Source organism: Lepisosteus oculatus, chromosome 22 (genome assembly GCF_040954835.1).
Source record: "Lepisosteus oculatus isolate fLepOcu1 chromosome 22, fLepOcu1.hap2, whole genome shotgun sequence".
Taxonomy (NCBI): Eukaryota; Metazoa; Chordata; class Actinopteri; order Semionotiformes; family Lepisosteidae; genus Lepisosteus; species Lepisosteus oculatus.
In genome coordinates, this window is record NC_090717.1 from 2,708,423 (window position 1) to 2,718,762 (window position 10,340).

At 36.7% G+C, this 10,340-nt stretch overlaps 1 long non-coding RNA gene across 1 annotated transcript in view; it reads right to left on the reverse strand.

Annotated features, from left to right (window-relative positions):
• Window positions 1–10,340, reverse strand: part of LOC107079697 (uncharacterized) — a 39,188-nt gene that overhangs the window by 17,843 nt on the left and 11,005 nt on the right. The window lies entirely within an intron of this gene.

The following is a 10,340-nucleotide window of genomic DNA, read 5'->3' on the forward strand; positions in this document are numbered from 1 at the left end:
AAGAAATATCCATCCGCGTTGCACAGAATTCTTACATTTTGACAACTATCTTCAAAAGATTATCTAAAAAAAATGTTTTAGGGGGAGGGATACGGATGCTTTATTCAATTAACCTTGTTTTATATTATTACTCGTTTAAAAACACACAATAAAATAAATGTTTTAGTAAAAAAAAAATAATAAAGAATAAAATAATTCTAAAACTCGAACAAAGCACAGAAATAACATTTTAAATAGAGCATACTGCTTTATCCGGTATTACCGGGCATCTATTCTCGAGTCACTTTGCAGAATAATATTTTACAAACGTTTGTCCACCCCAATACGCAATAATTCAAGAACAAAATCTAAGTTTGTCGGTGTTAGGATTTTACAGTGCGGATATTGAGAATAGCGAGAGTGAGAAGGAACTGTATTGGAAAACACGCTGTTAAGACCATACATACATGTTAATATATTTATTAAAATTTGTATTCGAAAAATAATCATTCATTACTAAAAATAAACTACGTAAAGACTTTATATCATCAACAAAGGTAATTTATGATTAGTAAAAAATTACTTAATTAAATGGCCTTCAAAAAGAGTAGAAATGATGGCTTTCAATCAATAAAATTACATATAAAGAACCGTTCTTAACGAATTTGCGTCTTAAAAAAAGGCTTTATTGAAATCCGATAGTTGTCCATAGCAAAGATGAGTGATTTCCATTCATCAATTTTACATCACTGAAACCACAATTAAGAAGTTAACTAGGGTGATGCGAGGTACAATGTCCACAGGCTATAGAGTAAGATACGCATATTTCTGTTACCGTTAAATTAAATTCTATGGCTGTGATTTTGTTGTTATACTCAGCGTCTACACTGCTCTGTAACGTGAAAAGAAGAAGCTCTTGACATTTTCTACGTAGCCAAAGATACACTTAACACTTAATCCCCCAACCGTCTCACCGAGACACGTCACGCACGTTTTCGCAGGACACTCGGAATAATGATAGTGGGAGATTTAGCGATCAGAATGCTCACAGACACGAGATCTGCGCCGTGGATTTTCAAACGGGTGGGTAGCAGCAATGTTATTGCTGAAATGAGACTCCACGCTTCCTGTCTCCAGACAGCAATTACTGCTAGATAGATCGTGTCTGCAACTTTGCATTTTTTTTAAAGAAAAGTTGATAAAGGTCCCTCGTTTCTCCCCCAATTTACATGTTTTTTTCCCTTTGTTTCTTTTTTTGTATAAGCATAAAGTGACGTAAATCCTCGACGGACCATGATAATTCAAAATCTCATCACTACTTAAATACAGAACCGGGGAAAACGTCGAAACCGACCAAAACTGTGGAGTCACGTTATCCGTCCTCAGCGGACGCGGGACTCTAAACGCCATGGAAAAAAATAATATCTCAAATAAATAAGCGAATAAATAACAATATGTCTTTCCCTGACCCCCCGGGTATTCAGCTGCAAAATAACAAAGAGAACGAAATTAAAACCTTTTCATCTTTAAGTAGGATTTTTTAATATATAATATATTATAATATATATTATATATTATAAATTTCAAATTTAAATATAACTTTCAGAGGAAAATAATGGCTAATAACATAACTTCAGAATGCACGGTATGAACAAAATCGCAACGAAATAAATGTCTTTCATGGGGGGAAATGACAGCACGAGAACTATAAAGATATTTGTCTTTGTTAGAAGTTTGTTTGCTACCAGGTTAATTATATTTGTTTATGGCAAAAATCCCTTCTATAACAGCACGGTGTTTGTGAGCTCGGAACGACAGCTGGCGCGAAAGCAGGACACCTTGGACAGCCATTCACTGGCTGAGCTGTCAGCGGTCAACTGCTGACTTCCTCTTTGTCTTTTTCAAGCATTTGGGTAAATATTTATATAGTATAGAATTTAATATCGGCGGTACGCCGCCTGGGTCCCTCAATGCATTTTCAGTCACGCTATATGAAAGTTTAAATTATTGTTACAAGTCCCTTTGACAATGTATGATTTATTATCTGCTAATAGATTTCAGGTCTCAATTAACATTTGACCTATTTTTCCTTGAGATTTGGAAAAGCAAGGAACGATATCTGCGAGAATTCGTGCAACTAATAAAGTAAATGTAAACGGGGCGTAGTTATGGCCTGAGTTACTAATTCTAAACAAGGGGAAAAGAGGGGGTTAACATTTTCGCAATTTACACCAAATGACAATTGTCACGTCTACAAAGACGAGTTTGCGAGGGGTATCAATTTCAATCAAAGCTACAAAACACAATCTAATCACATTGCCCCCATGTATCAGGGTTTTAAGTGTGTACTTTGTGCCACATCTCTGTGTGAAGCTCTAAATATTGATAAGTGCCTTCTCATTCGGACCGTACGCAATTAAATACTAATACACAAAATACTGAAAAAAATAATTGCAATTGTTCTTATCCATCGGTCCACGACTTCCTCATAGGGGTTGGACCAATACAGGTTCACAGGAAACAATATGTACACGATACATAGTATAAATATTACAATTTCTGATTGAAAACTAAAACCGAAACGGTATAAACCGCTGGATTTCATGGATACAGCGATTTCTGGAAGCCTGGATACAATATATCATCACGAGACAATGTTCAGACACCAGTGTTTTTCATTACCAGAGTGGAAATAGCTTACACATGGCAAGATCAGGTATGAAGACACATTATACCTTAAGGTATTGAATGCTTATTGGAGGCTGGCAGGGGCTGAAGCAGCACAAGGTTGGTTAAACCGATGTCATACCATAAAACGTATGCTAATAGCCATACAGAGACACTGGCTCCTACTTCCAGCATAAAACATTTAGCCAGCAAAGGCAGTTCAAATGTTTGCGCTTGTGTTTGGGGTGGCGGAGAATTGGGATGGGCTGATGGGATGGGTGATAACGGTACGAGAGAGACCATACACACATGCCGTCGTGTTATATTAGTGGATACAAGCGCCGATGCGTCAGTATATCGACGTCTGTCCTACCCAGTCCCCCGCCGGATCATTTTCAGTCGATGTCTCTTAGCTCCGTTTCCGTCTGGCGGAGAAGACAGAACTCGCCTTTCTACCAGTGATTCGACTGATCTTCACAGGAACAGCACTTACATATTTTATGATGTTCATCACATTGTTACACCTAGAATAATATCACAATCCGATAACGACTTTAATTCTGTATTCATATGAATGGCATTTTAACCTGGACCCATCAGTGCGTAAATGCGCGCAAGTAGGAGACGTAACTACATGTACACAACTTTTATTAACAAACTATTATTGCGATTATAAAATGTAATAATAATAATAATAATAATAATAATAATAATAATAATAATGACAGCGTGACATAACCAGAGTGGTAGCAAACAATTTTTATTATTTTCTTAAGTATGGTTACTTCATAAATACCCAGACTTGTATTATGGGAAGTTATTGCGGAGGCTGCTGAAATACACGGTGGAAATGTGATCTTATTATCGAATGGTCACAACCACTGTTTCAATTTCAGTGAGGCAGTAGGTGTCTACTGAGACCATCATGATACGGAAAGAAAACAGGTTGTCTTTCAAGCGAAGGAGGATTCTTGCTTTAAATGAACTGAGCAGCTCTATGTAAAAGAAGCCCTTCAAAAGGAGTTGTAATGGGGAGGAAAAACGGACCAATTTCCTGCAAGACCACCAACTCTTTTTGGTAAAGATGGTGAAAGACGTAACAAAGAGCTCCAAAGGCTTTTTTGTCTTTTGTAAATCCAAACGTTCGAGAGAATGCAGGCTGTAGGTTACCAAGAAAGAAGGAGAAAGAGACTCACAGTCGTCTTTGAAACGGTTCCTTTCAGATTCTTTTGTTAAATTAATCAGCAAAGTAGAAGATTAAAAAAAACTAAAAACACAAATGCACCAGAAGTACAGGAAGTGTTATTTTCCTGTATTCGGTACTGTACTAGTTGCTTTCCACTTTCTTCACATTATTGATTTGTATTCTTAGGAATCTTATGTATATATTCATTTAAATGATTAACAGTACCCATTTTAAACCTTTTGAGCTTCTCCCCAATGCGTATTATAAAACAAATAACAAGGGTTTGGGTAAAAAAGGAACAACTACAAGTCGAGTTTTAAAATACGACTTTTCCCATTTCCAATAATTGGAACCCCACGACCTGAATTTTAACAGAGCAGCTTTCTGGTCCGTTAAAATATTTTTGCTGTGTCTCCTTTATGTTTGCAGGTAGTCTCAATGTAATTGTTGGTTTGACACTATTTGCAGTTTCATTAACATCGTTATTATTGCAGGCTACAAAGCTACGAATTCAAAAGAAGACAGCCAGTTGTGATACTTTCATTTTTTACGTTATCTTTGTTTAACCGATGTGACCCACAAGGAAACGTCTTTGTACACATTTTAAGTAAAACTGAACATAAAATCGTTACTAAGTTCCGTACAATGTCTGGACACACAGAGCAATTAAATTTATCTCGGACACACTGGAAAAAAACAGAATACAAAACTTCAAATGAATCCAGTCGGCATGAAGGGATCTTTGGTTGATCCCAGTGCCATTATTCAAATTATGCACAATTCAGCGTGGTACAGAGGGAGAACATTTTAATATGTCAATATTCATAATTAAACCTGGAGGCCGTGTAGTCTTCTTCACAAGAATCCTGATTCTGATTTGCAAATGTGACCGCTATTGGGCAATACTGGGCAATATCTGTGCAAACTTCAGTATTTCACGATCAGTAAGTGTCGATATCACTGTGGTTATGATGTTAAATACATAGAGACAGAAAACAAAATAAATTCGCATATACAGTATATATATCGATTCCAATATGGGATGGAGAGTAAGTTGATATCACGAAAGTTTCATATCATTGAATATACGGTTACAGAAAGTTTATTTCTAAATGAAATACATCGGTACATTTTTAACTATTTGCGGATACAAAATATCTGTCAAAACGTTTGAAATAATAATAAGGGACTCTACCCACACAAAGGATTTAGCTTTCAAAGGAATATTAACATTATTTTGGGTAAATTTCATATTCTAAAGAAAACTAACAATGATATAGACGGGGCAGACTATCAACTGCTTGTTAAACCCCGGGTTACACTGTGACTCCATTTTATATGGCTCACCCTACCCCAACCCACCATCATCACCACGCCCACCAAAAAAAGAGTCTCGGCCGATATCTTATGCTGTCGCTAGCCTTGGGGACATTGATAAGGGACAACTAGAGCTATCCAGTTCTCACCTAATTTCTTATTTCTTCTAATTTCTGTTTGACGTCTTCGTGCCGAGCTTGGGATCAATTGGCGTAAGATGTCCCGGAGTCTTGTATTATCTTAATATTGGAGTCCAGTGGGAAATTCAGGAGGTCATAAATCGCACTAGAGTAAGGTATCTTGAAATTGCAAGACTGCACGGCACACTATACTGTAGCTATATAGAGCACATTACGAAACGTCTGACTGAAAGAACACTTTGGGTACTGTAATGACGTGTGCCGCACCTGTTAGATAAAGTGCCTGTCTGTCGCAGAAAGCCACACTAATATGTCGCTCAGAAGATGCAAATGGCTAATGTGATCTCCTTAAAGTTATTGTTCAGGACAGCTGAAAATCACACCGCTCGCAAACAAAGTCAGTGGTATTCAGAAGTAACCTGTTGCTTTGTCGCATCATAATTCCTGTCTAAAATTAAATTGCATCACATACTCCAAACTGTGAACATAAATCACATATGCGTTCTGACGTAGTCTCTTCTGCCAAAGTAGATGCGCTTACTGTGCATCTGGGGACTTCAGCGTAAACTTAAAATCCAGTTTTAAATGTATTGATAACACGTTTAATTTTCTATTATTAATAACACAAAACGTAGCATATTAACACAGAAACCAACATCAGCTTACGGATTTCAGGTACAACCAAAGCCACAACATTTATGTATCCCGATATTACTAATTAATATATTATTTAACTAATCAACTAGCCGTCTCTTGAACTCGAAAGCAAAGTACAACTCGAAAAAAGGCAGGTTAAGTCGGGTTTAGGATCCTTGTGACATGTGTTGAGTTGAACAAAATTAAATAAATAAGATGGGTGCGTTATATATTTGTTCAACCACATCTTATTCTGCATGTTTGAGTTTTCAGCACGTTTGCAGCCTTTAAATATTTTGACTCAGTAAGGCCTGAAAGGCAGAGTATTAATCTTTCGAACCTAAAGACAGCAAGACGCTGAGTAAATAATATATATGAACCGTGCGGTGCTCTCTATCCATTTCAAAACGAAGATCTGTCAGGTGGTATTTAACAGGAAAAACGCAATTATGATCCTCAAACATACTTGTTTGATGTTTAACTAAAACGTGTCCCAAACTGTGAATAGATTTTTTAGTTTTCATTTAGTATATCAGATTTGTTTTTTTAAGACAAGAGTATTCAACTACATTCTTTACTCTGTCTACCATTATCGATCATGTCGTACTTGTTTTATTAGAAACTTCGTCATACATTGTAAATATTTTATTAGAAACCATCGCCACTGCCTGTTTACCGCCAGCATTATAGTAATTTGCTTAAAACCCCCACTTAAATAGCGCATTTTCTTTAGCATATATTTTCTTTATATTATTCTTTAAAATAAATTCTATATTTTAATAATACAAGTGAATTCAGTCCAACATAAACATCCATTCAAAATTAATAGCTTTGATCACGCGGCAATCAACTGTCAAATAACATGTTTATGTTAATAAGGATGAATTATGATTATTAAGCATTTTAACTCCTAACACTTTTTAATAGCAAATGCCTACATTTTCTCTCCTTAATTAAATCACATTACGTTTCTAGTTTTGTTGTCTTTGCGTTTGAATTTTATTGATATTTTCAAAGACCACGTTATAACTCACTTTAGTTAAGACGCGGTGGATACAAGGGATGCAACGATCCGATTGAGTATTTTATGATTTCCGAAGGTCAGAAAAAAGGGCAGCATTCGGCTCGTTGGCAGGGGAAAAGAAACGGTTTTACATTTAGAGGCATTACGGTACGGAGTCGGGCGGCGAGTACACCTGGCTCATCAGCGCGCGGCGCCAGCGGGAGTCAAAACAGGAAGCGCCGGCCGGGATGGTTGTCTGTCCCAGCGCCTTGCATTATATCAAGCTCTTTTAAACGCGTTCACCAACACCGATATATTTTAAAGCAGAGTTAATAAAACGACATTTCTTTTGATTTTCTACCTACAGTGTCATGGTATTGTTTTCAAGTAGAGCATAACGATTTTGGCAACGCAACTGAAATACTCGCTTGATATAGCCTGCATCGTTAAAATTGAGAATCTTTTTTTTTTCATAAGCTTGAGAAAAAAAAGACTTCGCATTGCTCTCCGGCCTTGTATGCGAAGCCTGTTCAAGCTAGACGCCCAGAGAAAAATGAGGAAGCAGACTATCCAGACTGGGTACCACGAATTCTGAGGGACGAGATGATTTTCACGTTGAGCAGCGCATTCCTTATGGTAAAAACTACTAAACCAAAAATATTAAATAAACAAACAAGCAAATAGACTAGTGACAGACAAATGCTAGCACTACGAAGACTATTGATTGATGTGGGAATATCACTTTGCTGAGTTAATCCGACTAGACCGATCATTCCAACTGCTTCATTCACTTTTCCGAGTCTTAGCTTCAAGAGACAATAATAATAAAACAATTCCTAGCTATAGAAAGGGGACCGTATAAATCGTATTTGTCTCACAGTTTTATATCAAGTGTAGTCTTTGTAAATGCGTTTAAACACTACCTCGCTCCACCACCTTTCCTACACTGCAGGTATATGGCCTGTTCTTGAGAAGAAGGGGATAGGATACTTATGTACAAAAGAAACAAATACCAAAAAGCACAAGACACTGTTTTTACAAGCCTAGGCCAACAAGAAAAGCCTGTATCTTACGCATATGGGCACTTTCAATCTTGGGAAGACGTTTCTGTGTACATTTGGAAAAACAACAGAGCTACTCCAACCTGTATTCCATGCGGAGACTTGTTAAGAGAAATGCTTCACCGAGTGTGTACAGAGCAAGCAAGTATCTGTTTGTATACTGCAGGGGATAGTGTTAAAATCAACACAATTTGGCTAAGGAACAACATTCCTGTTTGCGAGTCTCACTGAAGAAAACGAGGATTTGATTTACTTTTCAACTGGGTTTTGAGACAAAAAAATATATATATGCAAAAGCTAGACCGAAAAAATAAAGTATGCTTACAATCAGGAGAAAAAACTAGCAAGCACGTGAATGTGTTCTGTTTAGGACAGAGTGCAAGAAATTGAATATATTTCAGCGCCAAGCGTTCAGGGTGAACTTTTTTTTATAGTTGAATATGGTTAATTTAAACTCACACTGGCCTATATTACATTGGGAAGCCACAGACTAATGTCTGCCAAGGCCTTTCTGTGGCGATGGCTCGGCTCTGGCTCCGCACTGCGCACATCAGTCGACCTCTGAGCGCATTCCTAAACCGACTCTTCCCTTTTTATCAGCTCCTGATTTTTATCTGTTATCACCTTAGTATTTACAAAGGACTCTTCCGACATGGAAATGATGAAGTGTGTTGGTATCATGGGCAACATCACACAGGTTAGAAAAGACAAGGCGAAAATATAAGCCTGTACATGAGCGATTTTAATTTACCTTGGTTGAAAGGAAAAACAGAATTTGAAGATTTAAAGTAATAGTTACTGGCTAACACACCCCTTTCAAAAGGGGGTAAGTTTCGAAAAACTACATGGGCCATAAGGAAGCTTGACTGTTCATTCAAAATTATAATGTAACTGAAATGACTGTGAAAACTTATACCATTCCTATTTAAAATACAAAACAGTTGACTATACTACACAGGTCTAATACAGCACGTATCTAAACCTCGCGTTGTTAAATGTATCGTATAAAAAACACACTGAAAATTGGGGACATGCATATCGTCCATACACCCCTAAAAAGGTCTTATGCTGTCGAGAGGCTTGGTGTTGAACGTCCCTGCTTCTGTAGACATTCGATTGCTTTATAAGGTGGATAATCAAGGCTGTTCAGATGTTTTATACCTTCGTTTGCATCTACGCCTAATAATTGATTTTTATTGTTAAGCGATATCCCCAATGCAATCCTATCGTTTGTCTATCCAGCGTGCGAATACAAATAAACACTTAAAACAAATAGTTTTTTTAAGTAGAAAGTAAATCCGAATTATCACTAACTAGGTTATCTCATTAGCGGATATCCAACTGGCTGTGTGTGTTATCATAGCGCTTAAGTGTAAATTAGATTCTATCTAAACATCCAGGAGCTCCACAAAACATAACTTTTGTTACTATTAATTATTTATGAACCTTGATAATCCGATAAGTAGTCAGCATTTTAGAACGGCAATATTATATCTCGGAGACGTTCAAGAAAACTACACCTCCTGTCTTACGTGGGGACGCGTTTGCTATTTGTTGATTCTGCAACACACATTCTGACCTTAGTTTATCGATTATAAATCATCACCACTCAGATTTCAGCCTTGGGACAAACAAATAAATTGTGTTTATTTAAATAGATCAATTGCATGAAAGTTAAAAAATAAAGTCTAAAAATGAAACTCCTTTAGCCTTTCACAAAAAAAACTACCAACTCGTTTGCAAAAATAGAAAGGTGAACCAATTTTAAATAAGGTCAACACTTATTTCACATGTTATAATTTCCACTCGCAGGTCATGTGCAGGGGATAGAAACGCCATACTTCAGAACCTGGAATCACAAACAAAATAATACGATTTTTTTTTCGCATAATACATTCATTTAGACACGCTGGCGATAAGTGCTACAGGCCCTCACCGTGAATTTAGGTTGCCATCGATATTGATTAGCCATTAGGAGTCAAATTGTTTGTCTCTAATGATTTCATGCGTTTCCTTTGACTTGAAAGAGCAGACGTCGATGTGCGCCTTAAACGCAATTAATAATGATAAAAATTAAAGGAATATCCACTCATTTTTATTGTCTACCAACTCATCTAAGTTTACTTACCCGAGTTACTTTTTGTTGCTTCGAATTACACATTACGTCTATCCTGTTCTAAGAAATAAGGAGCAAAATTCAACACAGATCGATAACCTCTAATAACATGAACTACTCCTGTTTAATCGGTAACATAAAATATTAACCTTCCTTAAATTCGTCGAATGTATCCAGCCAGGCAGCATTTCAACTAAAAACTGAAAAGATAATACATAACGAATAATTAAAAAAA